This window comes from Lissotriton helveticus, chromosome 1_2, assembly GCF_964261635.1.
Source record: "Lissotriton helveticus chromosome 1_2, aLisHel1.1, whole genome shotgun sequence".
In the NCBI taxonomy this organism is placed as follows: Eukaryota; Metazoa; Chordata; class Amphibia; order Caudata; family Salamandridae; genus Lissotriton; species Lissotriton helveticus.
The window spans coordinates 411,020,508-411,036,320 of NC_136058.1; the positions used below are offsets into that span (position 1 = coordinate 411,020,508).

The window sequence follows — 15,813 nt, forward strand, 5'->3', positions numbered from 1 at the left end:
AAGGTATGATAAGGAGTCTACCTGAGAGCCTGCGGAGGAAATGGGACGTCCTCCTACCCTGTCTCTTGTTTTCCTACAGGGAAGTGCCACAGAAGGGAGTGGGCTTCAGCCCCTTCGAACTTTTGTACGGGCACCCTGTACGGGGACCTCTCAGCCTGGTGAAAGCTGGATGGGAACAGACTCCCAGGAAACTTCCCCAGGACGTGGTGAGCTACATGCTGGCCTTCCGGAGCCAAATGGCTAAGTTGTGGAAGCAAGCTTCAGACAACTTGGAGGCCAGCCAAGCAGTTATGAAGGAGTGGTATGACCACAACGCTCACCCGGTGGAACTGGAGCCTGGACAAAAAGTGTGGGTGATGGAACCTGGAGAGCTAAATGCCCTCCAGGACCGTTGGACAGGCCCCTTTGAGGTATTGGAGAAAAAGGGTAAATCCACCTACCTGGTGGATCTTAAGACCCCGAGGCAGCCCCACAGGGTGCTGCATGCCAATCGCCTCAAGCCACATCATGAGAGGCCCGAGGTTGTCTTAATGATGGTGACCGATGGAGCAGAGGAAGAGGAAAGCGAACCTCTCCCTGATCTCCTCTCGTCCCAAGAAAAGGATGGGTCGGTGGAGGGAGTGATTCTCTCGCCATCCCTGACTCCTGAACAGCAGAGTGATTGCCGCCAGATTCTGGAGCAATTTTCTTCTCTGTTCTCCCTTGTCCCGGGTAGGACCCACCTGTGTACCCATGACGTGGACACAGGAGACAGCCCACCTGTGAAGTCTAAGATCTACCGGCTGTCAGACAAGGTGAAGGCCAGCATTAAAAGTGAAGTCACCAAGATGCTGGAGCTAGGAGTGATTGAACCTTCTAGTAGCCCTTGGTCTAGCCCGGTGGTTTTGGTACCAAAAGCTGCCCCACCAGGCACCACACCCGAATTGAGATTCTGTGTGGACTACCGAGGCTTAAATTCAGTAACCAAGACTGATGCACATCCCATCCCACGGGCGGATGAGCTTATCGACCGGCTGGGAGCTGCCCAATACTTAAGTACCTTTGACCTAACTTCAGGGTACTGGCAGATTTCCCTTACCGAGGGGGCGAAGGAAAGGTCAGCCTTCTCTACACCTCAGGGACACTACCAATTTCGTGTGATGCCCTTTGGGCTCAAGAACGCCCCTGCCACTTTTCAGCGGCTGGTGAACAGGGTCCTTTCTGGTATGGAAGCTTTTTCTGCTGCTTACCTGGACGACATTGCTGTCTTCAGTAGCAGCTGGGAGGACCATTTGCAGCACTTGCAAGCTGTTCTTCATGCCCTGCAACAGGCTGGCTTGACAATCAAGGCCAGCAAGTGTCAGATTGGGCAGGGGTCGGTGGTGTACCTAGGCCACTTGGTGGGCAAAGGGTCGGTGCAGCCCCTCCAGGCAAAGATTGAGGCTATCATAGCCTGGGAGCCCCCCAAGACTCAAACTGAGGTCCGAGCCTTCCTGGGCCTCACTGGATACTACCGTCGCTTCGTGAAGGGGTATGGCACCATCGTGGCACCCCTCACTGAACTTACTTCCAAGAAACAACCCCGACGGGTAGTCTGGACAGAGGCTTGCCAGCGAGCCTTCATGACCTTGAAGCAAGCATTGTGTTCCGCTCCCATTCTCAAGGCCCCTGATTTTGCTAGAGAATTCATTGTCCAAACAGATGCGTCAGAACATGGCATTGGGGCAGTGTTATCGCAGCTAAATGATGAGGGCTTGGATCAACCCGTGGTCTTCCTGTCTAGGAGACTACTCCCCCGGGAGAGGAGGTGGAGTACAATTGAGCGAGAAGCCTTTGCGGTGGTTTGGGCACTGAAGAAGCTGCGGCCATACTTGTTTGGCTCGCACTTCCTGGTTCAGACTGACCACCGCCCCCTTCGTTGGCTAATGCAAATGAAGGGGGAGAATCCCAAGTTGTTAAGGTGGTCCATCTCCCTACAGGGAATGGACTTTAGGGTGGAACACCGGCCTGGATCGGACCATGCCAATGCAGACGGTCTATCCAGGTATTTCCGCCTTAGTGATGAGAACTCCCAAGGGATTGGGTAGCTCTCCCCACTTTCAGCTGGGGGGGACGCGTATTAGACCTGTCTGCATCTGGGGATACTCTAACCAACATTATTTATTTTTTGTCCCCCTTAGCCTCCCAGAGTTTCTGTTTTTATTTTTTATACATGTCCACCAGGATTTTTCAGTGCTGTCAGGGGGCTAGGTGTTCCTTGGTTATGACGCCATTTTTCCCTCATAACCTGTGAGGCCTAGTTATGCCCCTTGAAAATCTAGGGACACCCAGAAACCTAAAATGGTGTCCACCAACTGCCATAACGGACACTACTGGAGAACAGGCCTATATGCTAACATGAGGAACTTTCTAGAAGCATCCAGTGACTTCTGCAGGTCTCAGGCCACCCTATAAAAGGCCAGTGACCAGCAGCCATTTTGGAGTAGTAGTAGTAGTCAGGAGTGACCAGTGAGGAGAGAGGCGACTTGTGGAGGAGGATTGCGCACCAGAGGTGACCAGATCGACCTGTGGGCCGGCTGTCGCGTGTTGGGAAGTGCCCCCTTTCAGGCTGACCGAACCCCACTGTCACACCAGCCATAAAGTGTGACCAGAGACTTTGTATTCAGTTTGAAGAACCGGGTCGTGTTGGGAGAAGACCCTCGTTATTGCAGCCAAGCGGAATCAGCTGTGGTGCATACCTGCTCAAAGCGCCGTCAGCCAAGCCTGTCCCACATGCGTTTGCAGGGACCAGTTGTCCGTGAGAGGATTGAGGGAAACGTCACTGGAAGTGAGGCGGAGCCCAGCTGATCGCCTGCGAGGCGTGTGTGGAGAGCCCAGCTGATCGCCTGTGAAGCGGAGAAGGACGCCGTCGCGTCAGAAGAGGTGCGCCAAGCCGGAACCGGTAAGAAGCACCCCGCGCGTCGGAGGAGGCGGGCGCAAGGCGGAGTCAGGAAGGGCCGGCCGCGTCACCAGAGGTGCGCCGCGGCGGAGTCCCAGTCAGCGGGAACATCGAAGGAGGCAGAAGCGCCGCATCGGACGCCTCGGTGGAGCGCCTCGGACTGGGGTAGGCTTCCCTGTCTCCTCACGCCCACGTCGACTGCTGGAAGACACCACCGACACCGCGTGAAGCAGGCAATGCCAGCTAGCTCGCCTTCAACCCAAAAGTAAGCCGGGAAGTGAGGGAGCGGGAGGCGGCTGTGCCGGCACTCGGTAACCCCGGTGACTGGAAAACAAACGTGGTTACGAAGCGCTGAGGCCTTCCAAATAGACCTTGGGGGAACTTGACTCCTGGCCGCTGATTCCAGACACGAACCGCTAGGTTTAAGTACTTGTGCCAGTGGTTGAGGGACTGGGCCAGAGAAATACATTAAAGTTTGGAACTCCCTGTCAGGATCTCTACAAGCCATTAAACCCCTGGAGTTAGATTCACTATCAGAGCGGTGTAGCCACTAAGTAAACAAAAGGTGAAGCCGTATTAACACCTCTTGTCTCCTGTTTAGCTTTTTAGTGGGCTGTGACCTCTGAGAACAGCGCTGTTGGGGGTAAGAGACTGACGTGCTGGAACAGATCTCTGAGAACAGAAGGGTAATGAAATGTACATGCCAGGTCTGTAATGTAAATGTGTAACCTGTATAGTGAATATTCCTTGCTGTGATATCTGCTGGAAGAAGTAATTTTGTGGGAGTGATAATCATTTATTACAAGGGAACTGTACCTATGAATTAGTCTTCCTAGAGTGTGAAATATACTAAGGTTGGTGTAACATATGTGCGATGTTGCTAAGCTAATTGTAAACCTATTTTGCATAAGAAACAGAGTCATATTATTTTTATAAAAGGTACTGGTATTTTTCCAAAATTGGTGTTGAGTCTTTTATTTTAGTGGTCAATCACTGAGTTACTGTGAGTGGGTCTTGTAAGCACTTAACCAACGCCTTGAGTTTAGCTGTGTCCACTACTGTGCCAGGCTACCCTATGTAGTCTAGGATCCCCTAGGTCTAACACCTGCTTTCTACAGTATCCCAGCCTGCTCCCATTCATTAACCCCGGATCACGACCGTCAATGATTCTCAGACTATCGCTACCTATGTAGGGCCTTGGTTACATGGGGAGAAGTCATGAATCGCTTCCCTTAGGAAGTCACAGAAGACCCATGTTGTGCAGCAGCTTTGGGCAGAGCCGCTCTGTGGGAACAGGGCCTTCCCTCTTCCCCAAGTGCAGATGCAGCATGAGTGGGTTGTGGCCAGAGTATGTATGGGCTAAGTACTCCGAGTGTGTGCCTAGGTCGGCCATTGAGGGGGCTGCTGAAAGACCGTCTAATCACGCATGGAGGTCATGAACTGGAGAGTATAAGGAATACTCCCGCCTCTGGCCATGCTAGAACCGCCAGACGTCCAGCAGGACCCAATCTATCATCTATTGCAGAAAAGAGGAATCTAAACTCCGGGCAGGAGAGTTTAGGATTAGGGGGTGGACCCAGCCCTGCCAAGTGTCACACATCCAGTGTGACACTAATGCATTTTAAGTAACATTACCGCATGTGAAATGATTGTCACGCAAATCAGTGTTCTTAAAAGCCGAGTGTATTACCGGTATTTGAGGTTCATAGAGTCTGATATTTCGTTAGGTTACAGAAACGCCAGCTGTCACTGTCAAGCCTGACTGAAGCTCTGAGAGTCTGCGGCAGCCGCCGCCTGTGGCTTGTGCGCTGTTCCAGCAGGCTGGGGTTCAGCTGATCTAACAGCGGGGCCGCCTGGACAGAATGGAGGTGGAGGTCCCTCCTCCTGTGAGGTTAGTGAAACTCTGCTATCACCTCACGTCTGACTGTTCGTGGTCAGTGGGAGAGACACTGAGGGCCAAGGCTCCTCAGCTGCATCCTGGGCCAGTGCTGCTCTTCAATGTTTTGAAGCAAACACACCAGGGCAGGATGCAAATCAAGTAAACCCCCTGTGCCTTAAACACACATCTGGCCTGGTGTGGTATGAGCTAGAGTAAAGCGCTCTGAAGCCTCCAGTGAGCGGTGAGGCGCCTCCAGGGCACACAGGGAGGCTTGCTCCTCGTGCTCCGGGCCTGTGCAGCGCCTTGGACGGCTCTGCCTCACTTCTAGGCACACCCGGATTTACTGCTCCTGCTTCCGGTGTGCTCGGTGTCGCGCGAGATTCTGCGCACGCGCAGTCCGGTATACGCGGGCCGTATCAACGTGCTGGGCATGCGCAGTGCAATGGTTTGGGAGTGTCTCATGATCAGCACATGCGCAGTAGGTGTCTCGTGTTCTGCACATGCGCAGTACAGCAGAGCCGGTTTGTTTCCGGAAGCTCCTCTGCAGCCCTCTCTCTGCTCCCGGGATCAGGATAAGGGCGCGGGCTTGGAAACTAAAATCCGGGGCCACATGAAACGCACCTCGAGCCCCGCCTCGGGCCCGGTAATGACTCTGCTTTCTGATATGAGCTGCCCTGGGGCCCAAAGCGCCCCCTCTAAGCCCGGGGCCTGCTCCATGCGATGACCCCCCCAGGACCCCCAGAGCAGGAGTCCATGGAGGGAAGCGTCCTCCTCACCGAGGAAGGCCGGGGACACTCAGGGGGTGAGGCCTGCAGGGCTGGGGGTCACCTGGAGCGCACACTGAGTCCAGACAGGGCAGCTCTTCCATGGGCTCCCTTCCATGGCCGTCTTTGGGCCCCCCCAGCACTGCCCTTGCAGGCCCCGGCCTCAGAGGTGGCAGCATCAATGCCAGGCACCCCAGGGCAGCTCCACTCTTCTGTTTTTGTTGCTGTCAATTCTTCATTAAATGAATAGTGAATATAAATGTGTTCTTCGCATGCTCCCCCGCTGCCCCTTGCACTTAGGTGAATTGACGTTCATGTTACTTTGCCTCCTAATGCCCCCCCCCCTCTAGCTGTGTCTGGCCGCTGCTCCAAAGCACACATTCTGCCCCCGAACAAGCAACGCAGAGACACAGGGTCTGTCAGCCCCTGCCCAAATAGCATAGTACCCACACCATCAGTGCTTACTCCGCCCTGCGCACATACACTTACGTACCAAGGAAACCATGAGACATATTTGTGGGAAAGCAGTGATGCAGGTTTATTTCGTACAACACAGCTACTGATAGGTGGGTCATCTTACAGGCGATCCAATGCGGCAGCCTCTCGCTGACCTGCATGCCCAAGGAGCCATCTTGCACGGCGAGTCGATGCTCAGACGGTGCAGTACATTATCACTTTATTTCGTTAGACTCCCGCCCCCCCTGTCAGGGCGGGGAGCTGAGGCACACCCCCGGTCGGTTCAGGCCCCCCGACCGCCCGAAGGACTAACGGGGCGCCGACGCTGTTTCATGAAACCCCCTCGGCTCCAGGTTCTTGGCTCGGGCACCCTACTGTGCCAGGCAGAGGTATTTAGACTGTATCCTTCTGCCGCAGAGGTACCCCTACTGTCCATCTGCTTCCAGATCGCCCTGTACTCCGCCACAGCTCTGGAGGAGGCCCCCATCGATGACAGAGCCCCCCACCCACCTAGCTACTTTTGGTTGCTGTTTAGTGCACCTTTAACATAGTACCCTTCCGCTTTGGGATGCGTGATGCTATCAAATGATAAAGTGGGCTATTAGTTCGATATTTTAAGTAAGCACCGGCGCAGACAAAGACAACTGGATTTCTTACGGTGCCTGCACTTATATATGGAGTGAACAGGCTGACAAGCTGTGTCCCTTCGTTTTCCCCAGGAACCCGATGGTACTGCCGTTCACATATTCGCATTGCTATCACATGTGTCTCCACCCTGATTGGCACAGGGAGGTCTAAGGAATTTATAGGGAGTGCCACTGATTCCCTCCCTATTGTCTATGTACATTGCACTTTGGGTGTGTGATTTAGTCTCACATCCTAACTCGACCCTTACCGTTCTACCCAGGAACCCCTCATCCCAGGCCTCCCAACTGAACTCCATGTTCCCCTCCTTTAAGGGCACTACCAATACAATACTGCTCTTCCTATTATCTGCGGAAGGCCTTATCCTTCTAGCAAGTTCTATTTACCATGACCTTGGGGGTGACTTCCCATAGCGTTCTTGGTTAGAGAGTCTGCCATTTAAACAGTATTATCTGTCTACTTGTTCTTGATACTCTTCGTACCTGTATGTCACCTTTTCTCAACACACACTGTTTGCTACCCCTTCCTCGTGTTTGCTTTTGGTACCTGGACAAGTGCCACGCTTACTTCCTTACATTTGTTCTTGTGTATACTTGTACTTTTTGACTCATGCACTCTATGTCAGTTTTTCCCCCTGTGGAGCACCATTTGGAGTGACTGTATTGGTGACTGGTCCTACCGGAAGAAGAATGGTCACACCTGGCATGTTTTCCTGTAGATTGTATCATTGCTATATGGCAATGAGCTTATTTACAGGAGCTTCCTGCCGCTACATCGCTGAGCTAATCTGGTTGATACCCCGAACATTGTTGCTCCTCCAGCACAATCCAAGCTTATTGCTCATGGCTATGCGCCCCTTTCACTAGTGCAACGTAGTTAGGCACCCCCAAAACCTGTGGATCCGGCAAAACCCTTCCTCGTGGCGGCTGCACACTCAGAAGACTCAGGAGTAACCCTGACACATCTCGTGCCATGCTTACTTCCTGCCAATTCAGCCACTAGAAGCAGCGAGGTCTGTGTCACTGAGGGAGTAAGAAAGATACCTAAGCCTACCTAGAGGGCTTAGATCAAGGCATGTATGGGAAATTGGATCACAAGATCCCGATTTTTAACTGTGTTTGAAATGTTATAGGTTATACCGTTAGTTCTGACCGAAAGCACATCAGTGCATCCAATACAACGACATTTGCGGCGCTTTAAACAACAGCGTCCCAGCTCTTCAGACCCCATGTAAGTGCGCATTAGCAGATTTCGTGCCAAATCGGAACCCTGGCTGTAAATTCAATTTTATTTACCAGCAGAAACATACATAGTTCCAATGCCCGAGGACTATGATATAAGGACGAGGTGTTTGTTTCAACTTACTAGTATACATTCTACTGTAAAGTGACCTAATAGCAAATTTTTCGACGACCCATATTTCCGCTAGTTTGCTGGTCACCTATGCTACTGACCGAGGCAGCCACTATTACATAGAATTGTACAGGCCTGAGTCCCCGAGTCCCCGAGTGCCAGCGTTGTTAACCATCGTTAACCATCGTTGCGCCTTGCAAGCAGTTCTAACTCCAGGGACTGAGTGATTCGACAGGTCTTGTACCTCACATCTGTAACACGTACTAACGGGGTAAACTTCCCGCATAGCTTGCCGAAACCGAACTGTTACACCCAATACTTACGTCAGAACGAGACACCTACCCAGTGAAGAGAATGACAAATCTACCATGAACCTCACTGGAAGACCGCAGGCGGGTGGCGCCTCGCTCGCGGCAGGGACGCGGCCCTGAGCCCTTGTGTGGTGCAGTCTCACTATGCAAACTGAGAAATTTGCTGAGGTATGGTGCAGAGCATAATGTCTTGGTTTCTGGTATTTTATTTGTATTTATTTGCTGAGTTTTATATAGCGCGAGCTAGATTCGGATCGGTATCAGAGCGCTTTACATATCACCAGTTACCTTGCATGGGGATGCACATTCATTAGGCACGAGGGGATTAAGTGATTTGCCCAGGATCACAGGATGATGGCCGAGACTCGAACCCAGATCCCCAGGTCCGAGGTCGGCACCCTAGCCGTTAGGCCAACTCCTATCTAGCAGCCAGGCCTTAACCCGCCGTCCCCTACTCTACGTGCTAAGTCACAGTTGCTTCTTACTGCTGTACCTCGGTGAGGGCTCACCGCTCACCTGGCCTAGGCCATAATTCCGAAAACACTGACCGCAGTGTTCTGTCAGGCCTAGTAATGGTAAAACTGTGCTGCAGTGCCACCAGGTGGCCTGACTAGCTCAAGGCACCAATGCAATGCTCGACCCTTTTGGCGAAGAACGAACTTGTGAGTTGTTCATCCTGCCTACCTGTACAATCTTCGTTATTTCAATAGTATGGAAACCCTTGCTGTTATGGTAGGACGACTCTACTTGGAAGTTGAACTGTATTCACAGAAATGGGGAAAACACAAACAATCATGTCCAATACCGATCTCGTAAATGCCAGCAGGCTGTACTGCTGAGAGTTACAAACCATTTTTGTAATAATTTATGGTTTACCTTGATACTCAAAATATGCATTGCTGCCCCGTGACTCAATGTCGCGTGTGGCTATATTTATTCAATCCTGGGTAACTATCTAGCGCGTTCAATACTGGGAATTTTTTTTTTTTTTTTTTTATGTGCATCAATGATCAAATCTACAAGTTGTAGAATGCCAGAATACTATTAGCTAAACAGTCATGGTTACTGAAACACGATAAGGTGAAAGGGGTGAATCCACCTGTTTGAGGTCTTTCTTGCAACTATTAAATGCCCTCGAACCGAGTCCAACCTGTCAAAGTGCTGAGGAACGATAACTCGCTGGGAAGGTTATTTGCGTGCCCAGCACTGCTTCTACCTGCCCCCACCCAAACGGCTATATTAAGACAACGAAAATTGATTGCGATGGCAGGGGCGCCTATTCTTCCAAGAGCATGGATGATTAGATATGCGAGGCAAAGACGTGCAAGCTAATTGCACCGTTTCCCCCGGCAGGGAGACATGAGCGCTGTGAGGTCGTATTCGAACCTAATTAATCATAGGCCCACCGAACGATTGGAAACCTGATGGATGGTACCTAGTTGTATGTGTAGGAACCCGCGCACTTCACTACTCAAGGTGCTCACGTTTGGCCCTCAGTTCGCACAGCTTCATTATCTGGCTGGCGGCAGCAGCAGACTGAAGAGAATGATGTTGGCATAGCAAGAAAACTAGTGCCATTTTAAATTCCTGTCCCATATTTTCGCTAATCACCTCTGAACAATACTCAGCTTTAGGATGTCTTTTCCCCGTCACCACTGTCCGTCCCTATGTGTGGTGGGACTGGGACTGCAAATAACAAGCCGTGGAGGAGGGAGGAATACCTCTCCCCCAAACGATTTTAACAGTAGTGTTAAGGGATAAAGGGGGAATGCTGCTGAGGGAAGGGTGGTACTGTCAGTCATTTGCTTGCATACTCTTAGAAAGGAACACAAACGACAACCTTTCCATTTAAGGGATTATGGACGGATTTGTGGTAAATTTATAATTTACACGGGACCCCTGGTCCCGCCGAGATTCCGAGCTGTCCTGATACTTCTATCTGGGTTCGTTCCAACACCCCTTACCCCACACCGTCCCCAAGCCTGTGTGCCGTGTCTATTGTGCTTGCGACGACGGGTAAATGGATGATGCTGGCTTTGGGTGGCCGAACGTCATCGGCAGCATGCCATTCCCCATCACATCATGGTTACGGGTGTTATGCGAGGAAAAAAGGGCACCTCTTGTGCTGCAAGGGGCGACCTTGTGGGGCTGGCGGGGGTCATCGGGCGGTAGCTACTACACATTCGAGATGAACTCTATGCTAGGCACAGTTTTTTGCAGGGGGTGCAACATCGTGATCTCAGGCCACCACTCCGCGCATGATGAGGGTTGTTAACCAGCTCTCTTGCGTCAGCTTCTAACCCGCCTCTCACTCCCCTTCCGTATGCCTGAGAGCACGCTGTACAAGGGACTCTGCCACAGGTGTTCACAATCCTGACTGCCTATCATGCCAATTACAGAACCTCCGCGCCCCGCCTGTCGATCCATCCATCCGTGATAACGAATGCAATTTTGCTGCATTAAGCGGTTGTCTAAATCAACCATACAGGGAAAGGGCTTATGCGCGGCAGCATGTTTCTATGGAGTTAAAACCGTGCTAGTCGTCTGCTTGTACACAGCAGGTATCTTTCGGTTACAAACTGCCATGACCTATGTTGCGGCCAGGTCCCTGGTATTCGGTATTATCGGTCTTCCTATCCGAACGACATGTACTGAGAGGTGAAGCGTCTGAATAACTATAGGTTTATCCGCACTATTTCCGGATGCAACGCCCTATATAATGCCTTTAAACTATTTTAGTTGATCCACTATCACATGGCATCTGTCACAACCCACTGCCCTCTAGGGTGTGGGGCATCTAACCAGATACCCGTGGCCTCTGGCGAGGCCGCTGTAAATTGGCGCCAACGGGACACCGTTGCCGCTTACCTACCAGGTTCGTGGTTCAACGCATATGTAACCGTAATGGTATTGCTAAGGGGGTTGGACCAGACTGCTCGGGCAACACGCTGGGACAATTAGACAGAACCCTGGGTCTCTGAAGGTTTCCTCGATACGTAGTATCATATAAATTAGGCAAACAACTTCTCCCCCACATGCCACTTAACTTGAAATGGGTGGCTGTTGTTGCTTCACTATGCGACCGTCCCAGCGCCATAACACGCGTGCGGTCCAGGCCCAGTTCGCGCGCTAAATTTAAAACTCGCGCTACAAACCAGATGTACTGACGTGAATGCTTCTGCCCGTTAAGAATGAGACATCATATTTTGCAGGCAGGCTGCTTGTTTCCTAACCTTGAAAATGGGGCTCGTCCGGGCTTTTGCGCCGCCTAGTCTCCGCATCCGTGTCCCGTGTAATCCCAATAGTAACAATTGAGTAACATTGGATCACTTCTTTAAACATTTCGGCTACCAAGAAGGCAACACTGGTATAAGCTCCCGACGGTAAACCTGCCCCACGTACACCGCTTTTAAGGTCACTTGGCAAATATGGGCGACTTCCCCATCCCTACAGGCAATGGCCGCAACACGGGTAGCTGAATCACATTTTAGTTCTAGTAGCAGTAAATCTCCGACACCGAAAAGGGGCAGCTATCACCGCGCCGCATGCAAGCCACACCGCGGGCAGGGCACAGCAAAAGCCCACCACGGCCGGAGGGGAAGACGAGGCCGCTCACGGCCGGAAATCGTGCCCTGGATGGACTCATCCGCCTAGGCGAACCCGATAAAGGCGGCTAGCCGGGGAGGGGGTGAGGCAAAGGGCTTAGAATTGCAAATATCTGTAAATACGGCTGCTCAACCCTAAAGCCCGTTTCCATCAAAACACACCTCATGTTGAAAAATCGTCTAGAGGCAAAATAGGGCAGTTCTGGTTGGACGCTGCTCTCTGCCTGAAGCTATCTTCTCTAAATCAGTGTACTTAAAAGCCGAGTGTATTACCGTTATTTGAGGTTCATAGTCTGATATTTCGTTAGGTTACAGAAACGCCAGCGGTCACTATCAAGCCTGACTGAAGCTCTGAGAGTCTGCGGCAGCACGCCGCCCGTGGCTTGTGTGCGCTGTTCCAGCAGGCTGGGGTTCCGCTGATCTAACAGCGGGGCCGCCTGGACAGAATGGAGGTGGAGGTCCCTCCTCCTGTGAGGTTAGTGAAACTCTGCTATCACCTCACGTCTGACTGACCCGTCACAAGAATTACAGAATCTATATCACCACTGACCAGACCCGTCACAAGAATTACAGACTCTATGTCACCAACTGGGGAGGCAGCAGCTCGCTGCGGCTATTTCTTTGGTAATGGTCAAATACTGAATAATTGCTGCTATTTTCCGAGCTGCTATTTATAAGTTTCATACTGTATGCAGTCTGCAGATTTTGTTACCCTTCACAACATAACCTGCACTGTGAAGTTTCCTTCCAAAAAAAGATTTGTTTTTGAGAATTGTCTTACAAAAAGTGAAATTTCTTCACCCTGTTTTTCTCCAGATATTCCTGCCTTCTTGGTGATCAGTCATTACATCACAGATAAGAACATCTGGAGTAATTGTATAACAGCAACTACATCAGGAGTCGCTCCATCAGGAATACCTTTAGAGCACACCTTGGCAGGTACTTTTTAAATTGTTCTATATTTGTAAATATATTTATGCTAGCTCTGTAGACTTTGAAACAGGACAGCTAGGTTTGAATCCTGGCTTGGCTCAACATTCTGTGAGTCTGGGCAAATCGCTTAAACCATAAACACAGAGTTAAAAAATCTGTCATTTTGGTGCATACTCTGCTTCTGATGTAAAGTGCTCTAATGCACTTGGGCAAAATTTGCACTATTTAAATCTATTAAAAATATCTACACACATATACTTATCAATGCCCAGTGTTTTGGGCGCAATAAATAGAGAATTTCTTGCATCTACATGGTCCCGGTCTTGTCTTATTGTGGTGTGTGTGTATATATATATATATATATATATATATATATTACCTACTGGCGGTCGCCAGTAGGTTTATATAGTTAGGACCTAGTTTCCATAGGAAATTCGCAATATTCTATTGGGAATAACTTTGGCGCCGGTTGTTGAATCTTCAAGAATTTCTCAAAGAAGATGGCCCGCTCCGCTCCTTCCCGGGAAGATTCGTCAAGCGGGGGCCGAGAAAAAAGGGGGGGTCCCAAAACGTGATTTCCCCATTTTAATTTCCATAGGACGATTAGACGCGGCTACAGCCCGAACCGCTGAACGGAATTACACCATATTTTGCAAAATGGTAGAGTCTGATTCGCAGATCACCCTTTTGTTTAAATGGTGTTAATCCCTCCAGTAGTTGTTGAGAAAATCGAATTTGAAAAAATGTATATATCTATAAGCGCGCACCGTACGCGCACGGGTCCGCGTACCGTGCGCGCACCGTACGCGTACGTGCACGGACCTTCGCGTGCGCGAGCTGCATGCTGATTGGCTGCCAATGTCTGTCAACACTCCAAAACAGAAATTGTTGGCAGCCATCTTGTACCTCGGTAGACTGAGGCACAAGAAAGCAGAAAAACAAACGTGTAGAACTCAAAAAGGGGGCAGTGTAGAAACACCCTGACCCCCTAGGCCTGCTCAGGGGGTCCCACAAGGACCCCCAAGGCCCCAAAAAATTATTTTTTTGTGAAAAATCGCGGGGTACGTGCACCGTGCGCGTACCTCGCCAAGGTACGCGTACGGTGCGCGCACCCCGCAATTTAAAAAAAATAATTTGGGTGGGGTCCTTGTGGGACCCCCTGAGCAGGCCTAGGGGGTCAAGGTGCTTCTACCCTGCCCCCTTTGCGTGTTTTCCATATTTGTTTCACTGCTTTCTTGTGCCTTGGTTCTACAGAGGCACAAGATGGCTGCCAACACTTCCTGGTTTGGAGTGTTGACAGACAGTGGCAGCCAATCAGCATGCCTTCCAGAGAAAGCAGCATGCTAATTGGCTGTCAATACTTCTAACCAGGAAGTGTTGGCATCCATCTTGTGCTAGGTAGACCGAGGCACAAGAAAGCAGAAAAACAAATTTGTAGAAAAAAAAGGGGCAGGGTAGACACACCATGACACCCTAGGCCTGCCCAGGTGGTCCCAAAAGGACAAAAAAAGGCTCAAATTTTTTTTAAAAACCGGCCTGTTTTTTTAAAAATAACCTCCCGGGGGGATCAAATCGCGAGGGCATAGTGATAAAGAAGTGTGGGGGGACCCCAATCCCCCCCCCCACACTGCCCCTGAGACCGCTGCCCCCCGGGGCAAAGCAATGCAGCCTACTGGCGCATACTGGAGGTTCCAGGTGGGCTAGTTGGCCCACAGGGACCCCCAGTATGCAAGGGGAATTAGTTTCCCCTCTGCAAACGCGCCAGGGGGCTGCGTTGCAGAGAGGTGTAAAAAAGGGTGTGGCCTCTACACCTTTCTGCAATGCAGCCCCCTGGCGCATACTTTAGGTTCCAGGTGGGCCAGTTGGCCCCCAGGGACCCCCAGTATGCAAGGGGAATTAGTTCCCCCTCTGCAAACACGCCCGGGGGCTGCATTGCAGAGAGGTGTAAAAAGAGTGTGGCCTCAATACACCTTTCTGCAACGCAGCCCTCTGGCGCATACTGGAGGTTCCAGGTGGGCCAGTTGGCCCCCAGGGACCCCAGTATGCAAGGGGAATTATTTCCCCCTCTGCAAACACGCCCGGGGCTGCGTTGCAGAGAGGTGTAAAAAAGAGTGTGGCCTCAATACACTTCTCTGCAATGCAGCCCCCTGGCGCATACTGGAGGTTCCAGGTGGGCTAGTTGGCCCCCAGGGACCCCTAGTATGCAAGGGGAATTTGTTTCCCCTCTGCAAACGCGCCCGGGGGCTGCGTTGCAGAGAGGTGTATAAAGGGGTGTGGCCTCATTACACCTTTCTGCAATGCAGCCCCCTGGCGCATACTGGAGGTTCCAGGTGGGCTAGTTGGCCCCCAGGGACCCCCAGTATGCAAGGGGAGTTAGGTCCTCCTCTGCAAATGTGCCAGGGGGCTGCGTTGCAGAGAGGTGTAAAAAGGGGCGTGGCCTCATTACACTTTTCTGCAACGCAGCCCCCTGGCGCATACTGGAGGTTCCAGGTGGGCTAGTTGGCCCCTAGGGACCCCCAGTATGCAAGGGGAATTAGTTCCCCCTCTGCAAACATGCCAGGGGGCTGCGTTGCAGGGAGGTGTACAAACATTTTTTTTAAATTTATATTAAAAATATGTAATGTAATTAAAAAATAATATATCTAAAAATAAATAATTTATAATAATGTAGTAAATCAATATAAAAAATATAACAATTATTACATTTGAAAATTATCATTTGAAAAACCTTTGAAATTCACTGAAAAAACCATAGGTTTCAGGCACGTTATAGTTAGGAATTAGCATTTAAAAAACCATTGAAATTCACTGAAAAAAACATAGGTTTTAGCCACGTTATAGTTAGGAATTAGCATTTAAAAAACCTTGCAAATTCACTGAAAAAACCATAGGTTTCACACACGTTATAGTTAGGAATTAGCATTTTAAAAATCTTTGAAATTCACTGAAA

The 15,813-nt window shown here is 50.7% G+C and overlaps 1 pseudogene; it reads left to right on the top strand.

The window, feature by feature from the left end:
• Nucleotides 1-15,813, top strand: part of LOC144806831 (uncharacterized) — a 135,457-nt pseudogene that overhangs the window by 63,915 nt on the left and 55,729 nt on the right.